The following is a 9,535-nucleotide window of genomic DNA, read 5'->3' on the forward strand; positions in this document are numbered from 1 at the left end:
AAAATGTGCTTTCGAATGCCAGTACTGTAAATAATAACCAGCGCGCCCCGCCCACTTTATCACAAAGCGCTTTTGATTGGCTACGACCCGCTGGCGTCACACATTGGTCAGGTTTCAATGTATCTTCGGCGCTCAAAGCCACCGCGTGCTTCTTCACTAGGCATGACAACATACTGCCGCATTGTTTAGACTTTCTGTATTAGCAAGGACGTCCTGGTTTGGGCCGAAATTGTTTGCTTGTTGTCAAATTATGCGTGAAACTGTGCCAAACTATGCGTGACAATGCCCTGTAAGCTGTCGTAGTCAGCACGCTTCATATGTTTTTAGGCTGTGTTTGAACACATCAGGCAATATTTAGTCAAAAACCGAAGCTAACGCGTTATTTTCTTAGTTATATATTAGTTACTCCTATTAGTTTAGTGGGTCCTGTACTCCGAAACGTACTAATCATTTATGCTTGCCATGAATCATTAATAGTACTGTAACCTCTATAGAAGTTGATATGGTGATATAGATATAGATATGATCTTTCATGCAGCTGGAAAGCACAAGTTTGGAAAAGCCAGTGTATGACAGACAGGTGAAATGTGCTCTGCCACAATAGTCAGCTTTCAGCATTTGGTTTTCAATTGCATGTGCATACACTAAGTTTTTTTTTTGAGAAATTAATACATTTATTCAACAAGGATGCATTAAATTGATCAGTGACGTGACAGTGAAGACGTTTATAATGTTACAAAAGATTTCTATTTCAAATAAATGCTGTTCTTTTGAACTTTTTCTATTCATCGAAAAATCCCGAAGAATAAAATGTATCACCGTTTCCGCAAAAATATTCAGCAGCACAACTGTTTTCAACACTGATAATAATCAGAAATGTTTCTTGAGCAGCAAATATTAGAATGATTTCTGAAGATCATGTGACGCTGAAGACTGGAGTAATGATGCTGAAAATACAGAAAACTAAATGACATTTTAAAATATATTCACATAGAAAACGGTTATTTTAAATTGTTAAAATATTTAACATTATTACTGTACTTTTGATCAAATAAATGCCATTAAAAACATTAAAAAATCTTACTGACCCCAGTCTGTTGTATACATTCAGTCCCTTGCAAACTACTAACTCTTTTGTTTGAGTAATGGCTTCTTTTGTGTTTGATATGGTTGACTGCAATACATATTTTTCTCAGTTCGTGAACTCCGGTTGCCTCTCTCACGTCTTAAAGGAATAGTTCACCCAGAAATTAAAATTTGCTGAAAATGTACACCCTGCCAGGCCATCCAAAACGAGGAAGAGTTTGTGTCTTCATCAACAAGTTCATTATTAAGATGTTTTAACTTCAAACTGTTGCTTCCAGCTAAAATACAAATCCATTCTCCATAATATTGCGTTGTCCAGTGAAAAAGAAATCTGCACAGAGTATACCGTTTACAGACAACAAGAGGATGGACTTTTTCACTGAAGGAAGTGTTATTATGGATTATGGATACCGTATTTTAGCTGGACGCAATGAAGTCAAAAACGTCTTGATGGATTTGTTTCTTACAAACACACAGCTTTTGTCATTAACTGATGGACTGGTGTGGTGTGGATTACTTGTGGATTATTGTGATGTTTTTATCAGCTGTTTGGACTCTCATTCTGACGGCACCCATTCACTGCAGAGCATCCATTGCTGAGACTGATGCAGTGCTACATTTCTACAAATCTGATGAAGAAACAAATCCATCTTGGATAGCCCGATGGAGTAAATTTTCAGGAAATGTTTTATTTTGGGGTGAACCATTCCTTTCCTGGAGACTCTATCTAGTATCTGTGTGATCTGATGCATCATCCCTTCCAGATAAATGATCCAGATGTACTCTGGAGATCAAACAGACCGCAGGGTTTATCCAGAAAACCTGTGGAGGAAACGTAGAGATTGAGTCTTTGTATTTCAGTTCTTTTTTTCACTTTATTATTTATTTTGATTGATTTTCAGTATATTTTCTTTCAGTATACAATCGGAAAATACAGTATCAAAATTGGCATATCTTAAAATAACTAACTAAATAATACTAAGGATAACGATGTTATAGACAGCTGTTTATTTGGCCTCTAGCAGTGGGGCATTATCGTGATGTTTCGAATTGAAAACAGATGAGTATGTATGAAATAGCAATATAAAACCCCCTTTTCTCTCTTCCCTTTTTAGTTTCCACTGAAATAAGTGTCACGATACACAGCTTAACCTGGTGTCGCATACAAGCATAACTGCAATATCTGGGAGCTGGAAGAAGCAGTATGAAAAACAAAATGAAATGCATTGGATGGCCAGTCCTTACTATTTCTGGTATCACTATTTGAAGATTTGCAATGAAACGCATATTAAAAAATCTTGACCTATTGTGAGGTCAGTTATATTTGAATGTAAAATTTGATATGGAATAATACATTATCTTTTAGCACCCCAAAACAATGCAAAAGAGTTATATAACTTTCATTGAATAACTTTCATTTGTGTGTGTGTGTGTGTGTGTGTGTGTGTGTGTGTGTGTGTGTTTGTGTGTGTTTTCCCCAGGAAACAAGACAATAGAAAAGTACAGTGTAGACTTGATATTCATAGATTTAGGAACACGGAAAACCCCTGACTTTCTGCCATTTCCAGGACAGACGTGGAATATTTGAACAATGCCCAGAGCACGTGTAGACCACATAAACTTAAAAAAAAAAACAAAGCCTTAAACACGGAAGCAATCCTCAAGCCAGTCACACTATTGCCACATATCAGATATTCTCCGACAGGTTTTGTGAGTTTCCAACATGTGTCTCACACATACCAATGCCTAGAAAAAAACATTCTAGCTACATCATTTCATCAGATCATTAATGTTCTAATAAACGTGTATTATACATCATGAACCTTTGCTTCTCCCATTTATGTAGATCAACATTGCAAAAATGTATGTGCTTAAAAATGCATAAATGTTTCAAACTGCTGCAGCACACAAGCAACATTAAAACTTCACTGCAGTACACCAGAGCCATAAGGAAACTCTGCAGTTACACTTATTCACTTCAAAACTTTCATTGCCTTTGAGAAAAGTGTGTGTTGTGATGACAATAAAAGCATGCAGCTGATTGCATAAGACTGAGATGTATCAGCATATTAGAATGATTTCTGAAGGATCGCTGAAGACTGGAGTAATGATGCTGAAAATTCAGCTTTGAAATCACAGAAATAAATTACATTTTAAAATAGAAAACAATCATTTTAAATGGTAATAATATTCCACAATAATATTGTTTTTACTGTGTTGTTGTGATTGACTAAATGCATCCTTGGTAAGCATGATAATTTTTTTATTGAAAAAAAAAAAAACCCACACCAATTCCAAACTTTTGTACTTAAAAATATTACTAAAAGCATGACTTTACTGCTGTTTGATTTTCACTTAGAAGTTAGTACATTTCACAGTTAATTACAAAGAGCAGCAGGTAACACAATGAATTAAACATGACATTTTGAAATAGTTTTTTTCTTGTAAAACATACTGCAATAATCTGTTTTATTTACTGCTTTACGGTGTATGGCACCGTGTTGATTTAAGATGAACATGTTCAAATGTGCTACAAGTAAATCATTCTTTTCTGCAAACAATGTTCATTGATGCACAATACTGAGTGAACATTGTCCATGGTTTGGCGTTAGGAATCATGCTTTCACACTTTGAGTAGACAGACCACTTTTTTTTTTTTTCATTGGAGGTACTTGCCTTTCAGGACTTAGAGGAGAACTTTGTTGAAGGATATTGTTGGTAATAAAAACATTCTTGTCTAAACCACAACAATCTTTGATAATACTCTGGTCCAAAAGTATTTGAACACTTAAGCTGAACTAAAATATCTGAATGTCATTGTATTGGCATCTACAGATGCTAGAGCTGTCTCAGAACTAACCTCACATTTTAAGCCATTTTAGCATTGATTTTAATAATCTGGTCCCAAGATGATATTTAGTAGATGTATAGTTAGTTCTCAACTTCACACTGATGTCCTAGAAGAAAAACCAAAGGTGTAGGGAGTCACGTTAATTATGAACATGATACACTAATATTAGACAACCATATAGTGTCACAATATTGTTCATCTTCAAATACAGAATATTTCCAATGTTTTCAAATTTAAAAAGATAACCATGTTTTTGTGAATTGTTTTGCTTAAAAAGTGTGCAATTTATCCTTAAAATAAATGCCACTAGTTTTGAATAGTTCACCCAAAAATGAAAATTAGCTGAAAATGTGCTCACCCTCAGGTCATCCAAGATGTAGATGAGATTGTTTCTTCATCAGATTTGGAGAAATGTAGCATTGCATCAGTGTCTCAGCAATGGAGTGAATGGGTGCCGTCAGAATGAGAGACCAAACAGCTGATAAAAACATCACAATAATCCACACCACTCCAGTCCATCAGTTAACATCTGGAGAAGACAAAAGCTGCATGTTTGGTAAAAAGAAAAAAAAAAATATATATATACATTATCAAGAAGTGTTAACTTGAAGCCATATCATGCTTCCTCCTGTGAAAAACTCATCTGTATCTTGGATAGCATGAGGGTTAGTACATTTTCAGCAACTATTCCTTTATTTTTAAGTGTAGTTTAAGTGTAAAAATATGTTTGGAGGCCATGATTTCAATCTAAATGTGCCCTACCAAGAAATCTTCTGCCATCTTGTGGCGTTTTATTGCACTTTATTGTCAAGAAAAACAATGTATCAATTCAAAGACATCAAATATAATACAGAAATGCTCACTCAGATACGAATGAAATGACAGGAAACACAAAGATATCAAGGTTAAAATGTAATTTCCTAAAGTGGAATCAAGACCCTTGTTTCTCTCTCATACAAATCTGGAATGAGTCCGATGGGTGAGTTTATCAAATGGACTGTATTTTTCCCATGTAGTTTGTGCTTGTACTCGATCAGCTGCTTCCAGAAGCCGCTGTTCGGTCTCACCATCTGATATTAGCAACTTTTACTCTCTACTTCACTACATTTGAAATGAGTGTTGCAGTTACACATTACATTTTACATGGACCTAGCTTTTTCTGCAGCAGTTGATTTCTGCTACAAAAGACGTGATACTGCCTATTACAGGTCACTGAATGTACTGCATCTTGTGCGTTTAGCCCTTACTCACCCAAACTTTTCAACAAGGCTACTTTATGTGAATGCGAGTTCCTTAGCAAGTATTTGTGAATCAGAGGTGTTTTATACATGAGATGAGGACATGACTGCAGCCAGCAATGAGGCCCAAACCAGCACATCCAGTGCAAGAAGGCTTCGGCTTTTTCATTGTACTTAACATTATTTTATTTATTCATTATACTGAAGAGACCTTTTTGAAAGATTTTTTTTTGTTTGTTTTGTTTTTGTAATTTTGAGGTGTTCAGTTTTATTTTGGTTTTAGAAAATAAACGTGATTGATCTCCTCACAAATCAACTCTTTCTTGTTTTTGTTTCATGCTCTCTGTGCCTTGCCCTGGACTTTTATGTCACTTCCTGTCTCCCGTGGTCTTTGTAGTCAGTTTGTAGTCTGTTTGTTCATTGGTTCCCCTTGATTAGTCTCCCCAGGTGTGTCTTATCTTGTTAAGCTTGTTAGCCCCCTGTGTGTATATATAGCCCTAGTTTTTCTTTAGTTCCTTGTGAGTTGTTGAATGTAATGGTTGTCTGTTTGCCAGTCATTCTGTTCTTTGCACATCTTTGAGCCTTTATTTAGTATAAGTAAAATACTTAAGTACTGTTAAAATCAGATACTCTAAGACTTTTACTCAAGTTCTTTTGGAGTTGGTGACTTATAACGTGTAGTGGAGTAATTTTCACTGTAAGGTATCTGTACTTTTACTCAAGTATGGTTTTTAGGTACTCTTTACCCCTCCGCGAACATGCTGTATCTGATCAGCAACCGGGTCGAAATAGTCACAGAGTCTGGATTCAGGATCATCAGAGACGGGCACGTGCATCTAATCAATAGTGGGAATGTTTGTGTTGCTGGCGTCCTGAATCGTGTTAATAACACATGTAATGTTGAGAGACTGTATGGCCGAAGAATTGCTTGCTGTTGCCGATGTACAAACAGTCCGTTATCTGAGCGAACCCGCCGAGTCCTGGCATGGTATGAATACTAGGAAAGATGAGCAGATGTTAATATTGCAAACATCACAACTAAAGAAAAAAAAAAAGCATAATTTGTCAAGACAAACATGTTAGCTTGCTTGAACCATTAAAATACTTTCAGAAGCTTGAATACATTGATACACACAGATAGAGTGTTACTGGGTGGTTGCTAGGCAGTTGGCACGGAATTCTAGATTGTTGCTAGGGCGTTGCTAAGGTGATCTGGGTGGTTGTTAGGCAGCTGCTAGGTAGTTCTAGGTGGTTGAGATTACAGACAGATACAGGTGCATCTCAATAAATTAGAATGTCGTGGAAAAGTTAATTTATTTCAGTAATTCAACTCAAATTGTGAGAATTTATTTAATACACGAGTTTCACAATTTGAGTTGAATTACTGAAATAAATGAACTTTTCCACGACATTCTAATTTATTGAGATGCACCTGTAGATACTGAGACTAGATAAACAGACAGACAGACGGATAGATAGACACTGACAGTGCTGGGTAGATTACTTGCAAATTGTAGTCTGTTACTGATTCCAAATTACATGACAAAAATTGTAGTTAGTAACATAATCCATTACATTACACATTTTAGGTATTATAATCAGACTACTTTTGATTATTTTTTTGATTAGGCCTACTTTTGACCTAACTCGTTTATCACATCGATTTTTAGGATAATGTACTATATTGATATAAAAATAGAAAGAGAAAGAAAATATATTCCATTTGTTGTTATAAACAACATGAAGAGCATTAAATGTTACATTACATCAAGGTTTCTCAAACTGAGGGTTTGTGAAGGAACTGCAGGGGTTTGAGAGTTTGATGAAAAGCTAATAATTAATTAAATCATAAAACTGTAAAATGAATAATTGAATAGAACAACAATCAAAATAAAACACTTACTAAACAAGATATAATATTTTATTTGTTTGCACGTCATGTGACTATTGGTCAGCGATAACCGCAAACGTGTTACTTAATTATGAACTTATTACTTTAAAAAATCGGATACTTCAAGTAAATATATTAGGTGAAAGAGGTCTGTCAAATCCCTGCATTACACGTAAATAAGAAATGACGTGAATTTGTGCATTTTAATGTGTTTGAAGAACAAAAGCTTTACAAAGACATGGTTAAATAACATACTGAATCATAATAATGTGTTCCTTAGAAAGCACTTCTTAAAATTGAAATGATTTCTGTAAATCCAGTGGTCAAATGCGGTGTAGCCTCTCGAGTTTGTGAATGTCCACAAAACTGGAAGACTTTCTGAATGTATATAATCGGTAGGATATTTTAGAAAGGAACATTTAAAAGATGAAAAATAGGAATTATGGAGAATCGATAAATTATTAATTATTTATTGCTATTGTGTGAATATCACGTAATCAATAAAAAAATAACTGAAGCCTGATTCAGAGTATTTTAAAATGTAATTTAATCTAATTACAAGTACTTCATTTTTGGAATCCGATTACTCAATCCAGATTACATGTAATCAGTTACTGATACTAAACAGAAATACAGATTTTGGTGGCTGTACCTTGAAAACCTTGGTCTTGGGTTGGGTTTTTTAAAATATGTTTGTGCATTTAAGCCATCATAACAGATCTGTCTATCCTGCACACAGAGCGTTGTAACTGTAAAATGTATTTGATATTGAATAAGCCGCCCTTTTATCAGAGCATTCATAAACACTTCACAACCAGTGTTGGGGAAAGTTACTTTTAAAAGTAATGCATTACAATATTGCGTTACTCCATGAAAAAGTAACAATTTACGTTACTTAGTTACTTTTTATGGAAAGTAATGCGTTACCTTACTTTTGCGCTACTTTTTAAATCTGGACAGGGCTTGCTTTGAAAAAAAGTAATCTGATTACGTAACTCGCGTTACTTGTAATGCGTTACCCCCAACACTGTTCACAACTGTGCATCATCTGAAAACTGCGACAGAAGTCAGTGTATTTATCGATAGCTCTCGCTGCATTATAAAAGATATATCTTCAGTTTTGTGAAAAGCTTTATTGGTAGGCTATATAACTGCAAAAAGTGCTAAAATATGAGTAATGATATGATCCCTCACTCTTCTTCTGCTCGATGCGGCTTCAACACTGTGATTGCACATCGCTACCCTTGATAGTGAGAGATATAAACAGCAGAAACACAACTGCCAAATATATTGAGTGCTATCTGTCTATCAACAGGGCTCGTACAACATCCCACTGAGGAAAAACGTTTAGTCAGTTGGCGTTTGTTGCTGTCAAATCAAGATTGCCAACAAGGTATTCAGTGTTTATGCATTGGGATTGGTTTGTGTGATTTGCTTTTATGTTTAATTAGTTTTTGATGATTGTTTTCTCTTTCCTTTAAAGGTCACATATTGTACAACTTTCTGGAGTTTTATTTTAGGTTTTGATTTATTTATAGTTCGCAAAAAAAATGTTTTGGTTGTCTATTTTTTCATCCTGCAGAAAATTGGTGCTAAATTTGATGCATTTACATCAGTATGATGCTAATTAATTTCACTGATTAAATAAATGGTGAGCAAGACACTGTTGTAATTCAGTAAATATCTAATTGTTTTCTTATTATTTTACCTGTAATGACATCTGAAATGTAAAGACATACACATGCATATGTTGCACTCACTGAAAAACATGCAAAACAGACACTTTTTTTAGCAGGAGAAAAAAGAAAGGAAACAAAAATCAAGTTTTCAGAAGTGCATCTCCAGAGAAGGAGAAACGCAGTGAGGAATTCAGGTATGATTAAATGGATTTTAAAATTCAAGACATTATTATTTGCCAGTTTTATTTAATTAATTCTATAAGCTATTTTGTAGTTCTGCATTCTCTTTTACTATTGCATTATTAGCTAATTACATGGAGACACTCTGTCACACTCCACAAGAGCAAAAGAGCTTCCGTTAACAAAGAATCGCTTACAAATGTAATGAACAATTCATGCTTATCCTCCAAGAAAGAGCTATGTTGGTGCATATTGTTGTCTTTGATTTTTGTTGATCTGTATATATGAAAGAGTACCCCTGTAAAAAAAGAAGTGTGCTTAATTGTATTGAATGTGCACTTGTAGTGAAATCTCAAAAGTTCAGTTTTAAAACACTGTACTTGCAGATAATATAATATTAATGACATAAAAGGCCACTTAAGTGTACGGAGACACTTTCTTAACATGCTTTTAAAACGTGCACTCTGTAATGACGTCAAATTAAAAGTTTTAAAGTACATTAAATCATTATGTTGTAATAATTTTTGCTTTAAAGTACACTTATCTTGATGTGTTGACTTTAGTAAACATACTAAAGCACATGTAAAGTACAGGAATATATTTTTAACTG

At 34.6% G+C, this 9,535-nt stretch overlaps 1 pseudogene; it reads right to left on the bottom strand.

The window, feature by feature from the left end:
• Window positions 1–4,857: 4,857 nt before the first annotated feature.
• LOC107702898 (dual specificity protein phosphatase 18-like) lies at window positions 4,858–6,162 on the bottom strand (annotated as a pseudogene).
• Window positions 6,163–9,535: the final 3,373 nt, after the last annotated feature.

Source organism: Sinocyclocheilus anshuiensis, unplaced genomic scaffold, assembly GCF_001515605.1.
Source record: "Sinocyclocheilus anshuiensis isolate Anshui unplaced genomic scaffold, SAMN03320099.WGS_v1.1 scaffold238, whole genome shotgun sequence".
Lineage (NCBI taxonomy): Eukaryota > Metazoa > Chordata > Actinopteri > Cypriniformes > Cyprinidae > Sinocyclocheilus > Sinocyclocheilus anshuiensis.